Genomic DNA, 12,864 nt, shown 5'->3' with positions numbered 1-12,864 from the left:
TATAATTTGGGAAGAGGAAGGGAAAAAACAAAGTGTTTAAATAGGGATACAGGTGACCCATTGTAACAATGAGATGTACAAGTCACTGTTGAACAATGAACTTTACAATTTAGGTAGGGGGCTGGGGGAGTGTAATTGTGGAAGTGGGAGGGAAGGGATGGTAGGGGGAAAACAAAGGAGGAGGCAACAATTCTTGATAAGAAATGTACTTATTACATAGCTCATGTAAATGGAACCCCTCTGTACAGTATTTTCACAATAAAAAATTTACTAAAAAAAGAAATGCAAATCAAAACAACATTGAGATTCCACCTTTCTCCAGTTAGAATGGCCATTATCAAGAAAACTAATAATAACAGATGCTGATGGAAATGTGCCCAAAAGGGAATGCTACTACACTGTTGGTGAGAATGTAAACTTGTTCAACCACTCTGGAAAGCAGTTTGGAGGTTCCTTAAAAGACTAAACATAGAGCTCCCCTATGACCCAACAATCCCATTCCTGGGCATTTACCCAAGTGACTATAAACCAGCTCATCCTGACACCACCAGCACAACCATGTTTGTTGCAGCATTATTTGCCATAGCTAAGGTATAAACCAATCCAGATGCCCCTTAGTGGATGAATGAATCAAGAAAATGTGTTATATATACACAATGGAATTCTATGCTTCCATTAGAAAGAATGGCATCACCCCATTCATAAGAGGAAGTTTAAGGACTTCAAAAAAATTATATTAAGTAAAGTAAGTCAAATCCTAAAAACATAGGCTACATGGTTTCCCTCATTTGTAAAAACTAGAATATGTCTATACATCTACAAGTTAATCCAATAGATATTTAAAGATAAATAATTACACATGGACACAATTCAACAGCACTCTATGCATCACACAGTGAGAACATAGGAAGATATTCTTAGGAGAGAATCACAATGGCTCAATAGGTGTGTGCATATGACCATATAAAATGATGCTTATCAAAATGAACTCCAAGAAATGGAAACAAGAGGTTTTTCTAGTGTACTGTTTGCAGTTGTTTCTTTCTTTCTCCCACGCCCCGCACCTTTGGTTTTTCCCTATTGTCACTGTTTCAGATTTTTGTACCCTTTGTCTTGTGTATAAGTTTATCTGATTTGGGGAAGGGAAGGATAATCACATAAATGGTGGGACTGAGGGTGAACTTATTCAACAGTGATACTCAATAGAAACTACCTTGGAAATTAACAACTTTGGAGGAGGGAGTTGGGGAAGGAGTGGAAGATAAGGTGGGAGAGGGTGACATTGTTCAAAAAGAAATATACGTAATACCTCATGTACATAACTGTAATCCATCTTTATAACACCTCAACAATAAAATTTAAATTAAACCATACTACAATATAGTACATGTAATGAAGGCAATGCAGAAAACAATAGAATCCAAAGAAGAGGTTTTCCTCCTAAATTTGCCTTGCACTATCCTTTGGGCCTTGACTAGGGGATGAGTCTAAGACAAAAGAAGTTGTCCAGCCTATCAGCTCTGGAGCTGTGACTGTGGGATTCCTATCAATTACCTCAACTAAAGAGCATTACCAATGTCACCTGTGGTGCTAAAAGCAACTCTTTTTCTCTCCATAAACTGGTTACTCTTTAAAAGGGCATAATAATCCAAATAATAGCCACAGGATAAATGTTTGCTGAATTGAAAGAGCACTATAATGTGGATGTACAAATGGATTGAAATGAATAAATGTATTCATTCAAAACTACCTTGCTAAATATTGGGATAGGAGATAGATAATTATAGGTATGTGAATATATCTATGAATCAATTTATATATATGTGTATATACTTAGATATATATGTACATATATGTATGGAGAAAAGAGAAAAGAATACATATATGTATTTATGTATTTCTTCAGCTTCAGATTCATATATATACACATATAGAATATGTATACATATTTCTTCAGATTCAGATCTATCTGCATGAATCTATATATTTGTCTATATCTATATATAGGTAGACATATACAGATAAATGTTCCTATCTATATAGATATATGTATGCACATACACTCATGCATATGTATCTATATATCTGTATATGCATATATATATATATTGATCTATCCACATATAGATATGTAGACATATACAGATCGATGGATATAATTTTTAAATGCTAAAATCTATTTCTCCCAAGCAACATTCTAAAAGCCTCTTTGAAAACTGTTCAGCCTGAACATTCTGTCCCAACAATCTCAGGTTAGAAGGCTCTGTGGGAGAAGAGTTCCATCAAATGCTTTTAGTGGCTGACTCTTACATCTGAGCCATGGGCTTATTGTAGTTAACAAACCTAAAAATAGCTTTATAAAATGCAGCCTCTCTATCTCTCCTTAGAATTTGGAAGTTGTAATGAAGTTGATGCTTCACTTGTAGGTTTTTGGGACATTAGTATATTTTTTAATTCTTTCTGCAGCCAAGCCCATCTCTGGCATTGCAGGTTTATTTCTAAGTCTTAAAGGAGACTTTTAAAATTTAAGTGCATAATGGAAATGTCAACCCAAGTCTTTACTCCTCTCTGCCTTAGTCTATTTCTAAAAAACTCATAGAATATGAGAGTGAACTCAGGGCCGATTTAATACAACTTGTTCATTTTGTAAAGAATCAAGCCTAGAAGAATGAAACACTTATCCAAAAATATTAAGTGAATAAATCAGACTCAGAGAAATAAAAGGCACATGTTTTCTTTCATGTATGTAAGTTAGATCTAAATCATAAACATATATGGAAATATATGCAGGGTCCTATGCATATAAATGTATTATCTAAAGTATGATATACAGGGATCTTTAAAGGGTATAAGATGGATTAAGAGAAGATGGATCAAGAGAGGAAGAGTGAACAAATACAGGCATAATATTTAATGTTTATATATGAAATGCAACCAAGATAATTGAGAGGACAGGTGGGGTTGAAAAGATGGGGGGAAAGATGAAAGGAGTAAAATTGATCGAGTCCATTGCACTCATAATGTATATCTTGAATCGAAATGACTTTGTACAATAACTAAGAGATAATGAAAAATTTTTAAATGTACATTTATACACCATACTACTGCACGCCAAATCATTCTATAAATAAGTTAGAAGAAGGCTCTGGAAGAGAACTACATCACTGTGCATGTAGCTCTGCATGTAGTTTTGTAATTTCATCTCCAATAAAATGCAATGATGACAAAATATTCTAGTTTGTTTTTTACTCACTGAGGACTTTGAGTGTGTGCTTGTTCTTGGCTTGAAATTAGTGCCGCAGTGCTATTCCTTAGCTTTGTCACTCAAAGCTAGCAATCAACCACTTCTGTCATTTCTGACTTTTAGGTGACTAATTGGAGATATGAGTATCATAGAATTTCCTGCCCTAGTTGGCTTAAAATCACAATCTGTAGCTAGGATTATAGACTAGAGTCACCAGCAGAATTGATGGCATATGTTAACATTTGTCATCTTTCTTTCTCTAGTAAAAACAGAATATGAACAGCTTTTTGTCTTGTTTTGTTTTGTTTTTACTGTACCAAGTCTGGAGGTTGAAGCACTGACCCAAACCCACCAGTGGAACTATGGTCAGACATATTTCTCCCAAATGAAATTTACCACCTCTTCACCAAACTGTAGTCAATTCTCCTGTTCTGTCTTTGTGCTTTATGCACCTTTGCTCACATACTTCTATGCTTTGGTATCTCTGTCATGCATGTTACCAGCTCATTAGTTCAGGGATAGGGATAGCAAACTTTTCTGTGAATAGTGTGATAGCAAATATTTCAGGTATATCACTAAAGTAAAAAAGTAGATATAGGGCTAGGATATAGCTTAGTGACAGAGTACTTACCTAGCAAGTACAGTGTCCTGGGTTTGAATCCCAGTATCAAAAAAAAATCAAAAAGACATAAGTAAAAAAGTAGACAATAAGTAAATACTTTAAAATGTCCTTCATTTTTCCCCACCATCCCTTCCTTGTTTCAGCATTTTATTTCCCTTCCCTTCCCCAAGTTAGAAAAACAAATATACAAGATGCAGGGCACCGGAATCAGAAAAACAAGGACGGAGTAACAATGCTTGATAGGAAATGTACTCATTGCCTTCCTCATGTAACTGTAACCCCTGTATCTTTACAGTTACAACTGTAACTGTATCTTTACAATAAAAATATATTTAAAATAATAAATAAATAAATAAAAGTATCCATGTTCCAGTGAGGTTTTATGGAAACAAAAGTGAGCCCAGGTAGGCCAGTGGACAGTAATGTGCTAACCCTAGATCTGTCTTTACTACCCCTGGCCCTAAAAACCACCTCTAATTGACAGGATTGTGACATCTTTCTCCCCTACTGCAGCAACAATATCCAATTGAATTTATACGTTCATTCAAAAGAATAAATAAATGTATTAAACATATACTTTAAGTAATAAGAACAAGTCAATAACATAAACTGTAGCAATGATCAGGTTATTTTATTTTATTTTGTGTCCGGTCGTGGGCCTGAACTCTGGGCCTGGGCCCTGTCCCTCAGCTCTTCAGCTCAAGGCTAGCGCTCTACCACTTGAGCCACAGCGCCACTTCCGGCTTTTTTCCTTTTTGCTTATGTGGTGCTGGGGAATCGAACCCAGGACCTCAGGCAGGCAAGGCAAGCGCTCTACCACTGAGCCACCTTCCCAGCCCGGTTATTTTATTTTTTGGGAATATATTATGCCCAAGTTACTAGGCAAATGCCACATTGTCCTTATAAAGCCCCATGTTACTACTAAGCAAAGTGCAGGAATACAAAAACTCATCTTTGGATACACAGCTAAAATGTTCCAGAGCTAGGACTCAAATCTAGGTCTTCATTGCTCTGATTACTATTGCCCTCTGACTTCCTGAAGTTTGGAAGCAGGATTCTAGTCTTTTGTCATACAGTAGGCATTGTTGTCACCCTTTGTCCATAGTGAGTTCATTTGGTGCCAGGAATGCCACTAGCCATTTCCCCATTTATACATTCTAGTTTTCCAGTAAGCTGTAGCTTAGCATACGTAGCTGAGAAAGATATGTGCTGTTAAATCAAAAGAACAGCAGAACTTTCAGTGATAGTCCTCTAGGTGTTCAAAAAAGTTGAAAGCCAAACTACTACTTTTTAAGTGTGTGTGAATGCAAGTATGGGTGCGTGTGTGATATCAACCAGTCTTAGCCTATGTGAGTTGCTTACCCACCCTCACCAGCACAGCAACAGACATTGCTACTCAGAAGGCAGAGGTGGGAGCTATGAGTGACAGGACTTACTCTTCAACTACTCAGCTGGAAGAACATGAGCCACACCTTATGTTCTTCCTCTTAATAAACTGAGAAAGTCTTGTTAAACTCTCACAAAGGCCCCTTCTTGCCCAGATGGCCTATATAATCTGTCTACAGGTGAAGTGCTTGTGGAGTCTGAGAGTTTTTGAATAAACTCCTCTGCCTCATAAGATCTTGGGGAGAATATTTCTAAGGATCAAAATTTGATGAAGACCACCTGACCTGGAAAAGTATGAAATTGCATGTATAGCGATAAATTCATGTGCATTTTTGTACGATACTACAAGCAAGCTTTGTTCAGATAAACCTTCTATACTATTTCACTTTGACCATGTATAAGCTAAGTGTGAGGATAGTAGGTGCTTCCTGGGTAATAAACTGAAACACTCAGATCTAAATTTTAGAAAAATGCTTTGTCAGAGGAGATCAAGGGGAAGGGAGGTAGATGAGTGGAGAGAAGGGTGGGTAAATACAACTAGGATATCCAGAGTACACATGTGAGACTCGAACCACAAAACTTGATGAGATTGGGAAAGATGAGGGAGAATTCTGATCAAGATTCATTGTTCTCATAATCTGACTTGTTGAATTAGAAACCCTTTATGCAACTATTAAAGATAATATAAATTTGAAAAGAAAAAAGCCAATGAAGTGAAAAGGATGGCATGTCAGTGAGCTGTCTATCCACAGAAAAAGTCAAACAGCACATGGACAATATCATTTTGACAAGTATAAATGTGAATTCAAACACCAAAAAAATAATGGCTAGAGCACATTCAAAACTCCTTCTGACTTGAAAATTCTGTGTTCCTACAAAGTACAAAAGAGGCTTGTTTGCTCATTCCATGCACTGGAAGACAAAATCACTTGTAGATGTAGCCTAGTGAGCATTTTAGCCTAACCCTCACTCTCAGTGCAGCATAAAGAAGTGGAGAATGGTGTTCTAGCATTCCTAAAGGATGTTTTCATCCTGCCTTAGGCCCAGCAAATCCCATAAGTCATTTATTTGTTCATCATGTGCAGTAACCTTGAACTCCTGTTTTTTCAGGTGGAAGAGAAGGAACCTAAAAGTAGCCCATTTGGCACCACTGAGTTCCCAGTTAAGTGCACTTTAAATTCATGTGCACAGTCCACAAAGCCTTTGATAGCCACTTGGGGTAATCAGAACCCTCAGGGAAATGTGCTACCTCTACCAGAAGGAGCCCTTGCCATTGAAATGTAGCAATTGGATTGCATATTCTTTCCTTCATTTAATACGCTATGTTGTCACACCTTTCATGTGACAGTGGTGAAAGCTAAGGGAATTCAGGAGCTCCTTGCAATTAGCCCTTCCAGCCCCTGCTTCTCAAAACTACTGCTGTGACTGATAATACTACATCTTGCTAATCTCTATGTAGGTCATGCCAGGGCTGACAGGTCACTTCCAAGTTCAACAGAGATGCATCATTGCTGGAGACAAGTGTGATAAGAGGAATTCAGATATCAAGTCAACAGTTAGAGTATATGCGATGTTAAATCCTTTGCCAGCTATATCCTGCCCCCTGCTTTTATTTCAAGGGCTAAGCAATAAGATACCTAAACTGGCTGTGACCAAGCTCTCAAGGTGTCTTCATTAAAGTAAATTATTTAAACTCTGTTTTTGAGCTTGTCAATCCAACCATGCAGGTCAGCCAGCTAAGTATATAACTCAAGGTTTTCCAGGAATGGTATGATGCCCACCTCTGATTAACATACCAGCCAACTTCTGTGATAGTAGGTTTTTCTTTACATGATTCTTAGCGGAATAGATACATGTTGAAAATAATAATAATAATAAGTGAAAATAACAACACTATCTGTGGAATAATTTTTCTGTTGATAGTATTTCTGTATTTCTAAGCTCTCAACAGTTATGCAAGGCCAAAAGCCTAAAATTTATGATGTCTATATTCCCCTTCCTCCACAGTCTAACAAGGTATTTTCATACTTACAAAATATGAAAGCAAAGAAAGCCCCTACTTCCAGCTGCATGCATGCAAATAGGCACTGGCAGAATATTTTCTGAAAGCTTTCAAATATTAATACTCATCGTCTCCAGCTTTGGATGTCATTTTAGATTTTCCTAGCCTTGAGCTAGCACTTCCCCTAGTCTTGATGACATATCCAAAAATTATTCTCCATTTATATCCCAAGGAATCTGAAACCCTGCTTACTATACTGTCATTAGGCCATGATTATTCTATTTGCCAATTTATAGTTAAATGAACTTTCTCTGGGCTGAATATTATTCCTTGACATCATTGTGTAAAAGTGATCCCATGTTTCATGATAATCTCTGTGAAATACCCTATCATTATGGTAACTTCTTTCTTTGGTTGATGGTCACCTGGTTTGATGCCCAGGTGGCAGCTGTAGCCCAGGTGGCAACTATAGCCCAGGTGATAGCTGTAGCTTTAGATTAGGAATACTGTCACTGTTTTTCCTACCCCCGCCCCGCCCCCACCACCTTATCTGCTGGCAAAAGCATTGGTTTCTTGGCTATAAGATTCTAAGGTCAATAAATTTGAATAGTGAAAAGCAAAAATTCCATTTTCAATATCAAAAGTAAATATTAGTGGTGCCTCTTGTATTTTACTCCTTAGGTATCACTGAGAACAAAATCTCATATAATGCTTAATGCTTTAGAATATTTATTCAGGGTCTCATCTTTCCCTGTTAGATCATTTTCCTTGTTTTGTTTTGCTTTTTATTTATTTATTTATTTTTTGCCTCTCTTGGGTTTGGACTTAATCCACAATAGTTGTTAGATGAGTGCTCTACTACTTGAGCCATGCATCAAGCTCTTTTGCCTTTAGTTGTTTTTCAGGTAGGGTCACTTTTTAGCTGAGATGGCTCTTAGATCATGATCCCCCTACCTATGCCTGCCAATAGCTACGGTTACAGTATATGAACCATCACACCCAGATGATTTATTGAGATGGATCTCACTAAATATTTGTTCATATTGGCTTTAAGCAGTGATTCTCTTGATTGTAACCTCCTCAGTAGCTGAAGTGACAGATGTGAGCCACGACCAGTCTTCTGTGCTCTTCCTAAAGCAGCTGGTTCAGTTGTTCTATTAGCTCATAATCTTCTGGATGGTGTGATATGATGGTGGCTATGATTAGTGACACAGTAATGTGCACATAGCCATATCTCTTTTTACATAAAGTGGACAATGTTATGACCTCACATACTTGGTGAGCTTTTAACGATGCTGATCAGGCCACTGTATGTATATATGTGAAGGTAAATGCATATCTACACTATGTGTCAGTCCCAAGCAGGATTAATTACTGCTGTTTTTATTTTTTTCTTAATATATATTTTTATTGTAAAGGTACTGTACAGAGGGGTTATAGGTAATGAGTCCATTTCCTATCAAGCATTGTTACACCCTCCTTTATTTTTTTCCCTACCATCCCTTTCTACCCCAACTCCTCCCTACCCTCACCACCCTGCAAAGTTGTAAAGTTCATTTTCAACATAATGTCTTGTACATCTCCTTGTTACAATGGGTCATCCTGTATCCTTATTTCAATTACTGCTGTTTTTAAAACCAAAGATACCCAGTTTCCCAACTTGCCATGAGTTGTTATCTCTTCAGGATGATGCTAAATCATGGTCTATCACTTAGCTCTGTTGCTGGAAACATGACAACGACAATAGTTAGGCCATCCATGGTGAGCCCAAGCATAGATTCCATCTCACCACCAGGGCTATTCTGTTGATTGAGGAGACTCACGACAGAGGCTAGTTTAAACATACTGCCTGCATTAGTGAATTTGAATACCTCTTCTACCATAAATGTACTCCAGTGGGCATTGATACGTGATACAAACTCCTCACAAATTTGCCCACTTCCATATGAACTATCTGCATAGAATTATCTGCATTCCTCTTTCCCAAGTGTCCTCATCCCCAGGCATCCAGTATTACTCATTGCAAAGTTTCATCTCTGGTTAGATAATGAAGCTATTTACCACAGCCTGTACATGTTATACTTTTGCTCCAAACCACTTGTGCTACACATTAAGTGAATGACCAGATTCTGCCCATTGTCCCGGTGCAGTGGTGGCACTGCTGTTGCATGGATAGGCAACATCATGCAGTGTGTAAGTTCTTAGGGACATTTTGGGTCTCTCTCAGACCCTCACACACACACACACACACACACACACACACACACACAAACACACACATAAACACACAAACACCCCCAAACACACACACAAACACACACATGTTTTTTTAATGTATGATTGGAAGGGTTTTTACACTCTGATATACTTTGGAGCACTCCACTAGATCTGTAGTGTAGAATTTATGATGATGCCCATGTACCACACTCACTCACCCATTCACTCTCTCCAGCTTTTCTTCTTTCAACAGCTAATCATAGAGAACCTCATCATGACAATCTAAATCTGAACTAAGAAAAGTAACAGTATGAGAAGCAGCCACGGGCTCAAGGTCTCCTGGACTGTGGTTTACTTTCTCCAATGGGCTTCCTTCAGTCAAATTCTAATAGTAACAGCTCTATTTCAGGAGGAGTTATTGCTTGGCACATTTATGGTAGCATCTTAAGTCCTATAGCAAAAAATAACATGATCTTCTGTTCTGGCCACATGGCCACATGATAAACAATAATCAGATCATCCATTTCAAGTAGGACCTACAGGCTTGCAAAATTTAAAGCAATGCATAGGTTGCAAATTATATGGTCTTGTTCCAAAACAACTACTTTATACATCTTCTATTGGAGCTTGCAAAAGAGTTCACATATAGATTTTCTCAAACCTGGCCCCATGGAAGCTAGCAGACCTTTCGTCTCCTGAGAAGTAGTTTGTAATACTATTCTCACGTGTAGAATATGCTACCAGCCATGCACAAGTGCTACACTTATTTATTAGTAGTAGAAGGAACAGATGAAATCATATGTTACTTATGTTGAAAGAGATTTCCTGCGTGCTCCAGTTCAAAAGATCACTAGACTGTCCTCCAATATGACATGTCCAGAGCGGTGGGCCCATTTTTTACTCATCTGCTGCAGTTCATTTTCCCTCCAAGGCATCCAAAATATTCCTTATGTGTGTTTATAAACAGAATAATAGGTCTTCAATTTTGTGACCTCAAATGACATTCTGAGTTGTCTACAAACGTCAAGCCTCTTTAGTACAAATTAGAGCAGAGTGAATGAGAATAACATTGGCCCTAGAATATGAGTGGGTATTGTGGCTTGGAGATGGGGAAAAACAAGTCGTTTAAGGATACAGGTGGACCTGTTGCAACAATGAGAAGTACAAGTTGTCATGTTGAAAACGAGCTTTACAATGTTGGTGCGGGGTGCGGGGGAAGGATTGGGACTGCGGGGGAGGGGGGAGGCTGGGAAGGGATGTGAAGGATAAACAAAGGAGGAGGCTGCAATGCTTGGTAAGAAATGTACGCATTATCCTGCCCATGTAATTGTAACCCCTCTGTACAGTATGTTCACAAATAAAATAAAATAAATTAAAAAAAAGAATTGGAGTGGTTATGGAAACACAACAAATCAAAGAAAGGTTGGACAAATGGGATTGCATAAAGTTGCAGAGCTTCTGCATGGCAAAGGACATAGCTAGCAAGATCAATAGAAAGCCCACTGATTGGGAGAAGATCTTCACTAGCCATAGACAAGGGTCTCATATCTAAAATATACTTGGAACTCAAAAAATTAAATCCCCCAACAACTGCCCAATAAATAAGTGGGCGAAAGACTTAAAGAGAAACTTCTCTGAAGAAGAAAGAAGGATGGCCAATAGACACATGAAGAAATGTTCAACATCCCTAGCCATAAAAGAAATGCAAATCAAAACAACATTGAGATATCACCTCACCCCAGTTAGAAGGCAAAAATCAAGAACTCTAACAACAACAGATGCTGGAGGGGATGTGGACAGAAGGAACCTTACTTCATTGTTGGTGGGAATGTAAACTTGTTCAACCACTTTGGAAAGCAGTATGGAGGTTCCTCAAAAGACTTCACATAGAGCTCCCCTATGACCCAGCAATCCCACTTTTGGGCATTTACCCAAATGTTTACAAACAAGACCACACTAAAGCTACCAGCACAACTATGTTTATTGCAGCATTACTTACCATAGCTAAGATATGGAACCAACCCAGATGCCCCTCAGTAGGTGAATGGGTCAAGAAAATGTGGTATATATACACAATGGAATTCTATGCCTCCATCAGAAAGAATGACATTGCCCCATTTGTTAGGAAATGGAAAAACTTGGAAAAAATTATATTAAGTGAAGTAAGCCAGGCCCAAAGAAACATAGATCCCATGGTTTCCCTTATTTGCAATATCTAGTATATGTATGAGTCAAACGGAAAAGGTCAGATAATGTGATGTTAGGAAAATGAACCCTTACATATGTATTTTAATGTTTTGTTCTTTCATGCATTTGTTTCTAATGCATTTATAAGATTATCTCTTTGTTGCTTTGTATGTCCCTCCCCCACAGTATAACCCCTGCTTTCACTATATTTGATGTCAGTATAACTTGTGGAGGAGAAGAGGAAAAACAAGTCATTTAAAGATACAGGTGTACCTGTTGCAACAATGAGAAGTACAAGTTGTCTTGTCGAAAACGAGCTTTACAATGTTGGTGGGGGAGGGGGAGGATTGGGTAGGGGGGTGGGGGGAGGCTGGGAAAGGATGGGAAGGGTAAACAAAGGAGGAGGCTGAAATGCTTGATAAGAAATGTATGCAATATCCTGCCCATGTAATTGTAACCCCTCTGCCCAGTAAGTTCACAAAAAAATAAAATAATAAAAAATAAATAAAGTATTTTTAAAAAATCCTGTTTCTTGGAAAGTATGGAAAAGAGCACATCATTCAGGTAAGGAGCTTCACACTATTTGTCCCAGTCTCTATTAGTGTTCTCTATCAAGCTAAGGGTTGAAATTGGATGGTATTTTAGTTTCATGGGGGTGGTCTACTGTAAATTATCACAATCCATTCATTCTTGAAGGATACAGGTTCATAAAGTAAATGAAGGAGCTGTGAACACCATCAATCCTAAAAGTAGATTGCTGTCATTCTAGAATATGCACTGTAATTATTTATTTACTTAATTATTTCTGTGTTGGACTGGGGCTTAAACTCAAGGCTTTGTACTCTCTCATGGCTCTTGCACTCAAGGCCGGTGTTCTACCACTCAAGGCTGGTGCTCTTAAACTACAGTATCACTTCCATCTTTTTCCTGGTTAAGTGGAGATAAGAGTCCTGTGGACTTTTCTTCCCTGAGCTAGATATGGAACCAACCCAGATGCCCCTCAGTAGGTGAATGGGTCAAGAAAATGTGGTATATATACACAATGGAATTCTATGCCTCCATCAGAAAGAATGACATTGCCCCATTTGTTAGGAAATGGAAAAACTTGGAAAAATTATATTAAGTGAAGTAAGAAACACAGGTCCCATGGTTTCCCTTATTTGCAATATCTAGTATATGTATGAGTCAAGCGGAAAAAGTCAGATA

Source organism: Dipodomys ordii, unplaced genomic scaffold, assembly GCF_000151885.1.
Source record: "Dipodomys ordii isolate 6190 unplaced genomic scaffold, Dord_2.0 Scaffold114, whole genome shotgun sequence".
In the NCBI taxonomy this organism is placed as follows: Eukaryota; Metazoa; Chordata; class Mammalia; order Rodentia; family Heteromyidae; genus Dipodomys; species Dipodomys ordii.
Note: the sequence above shows the minus strand (reverse complement) of the source record.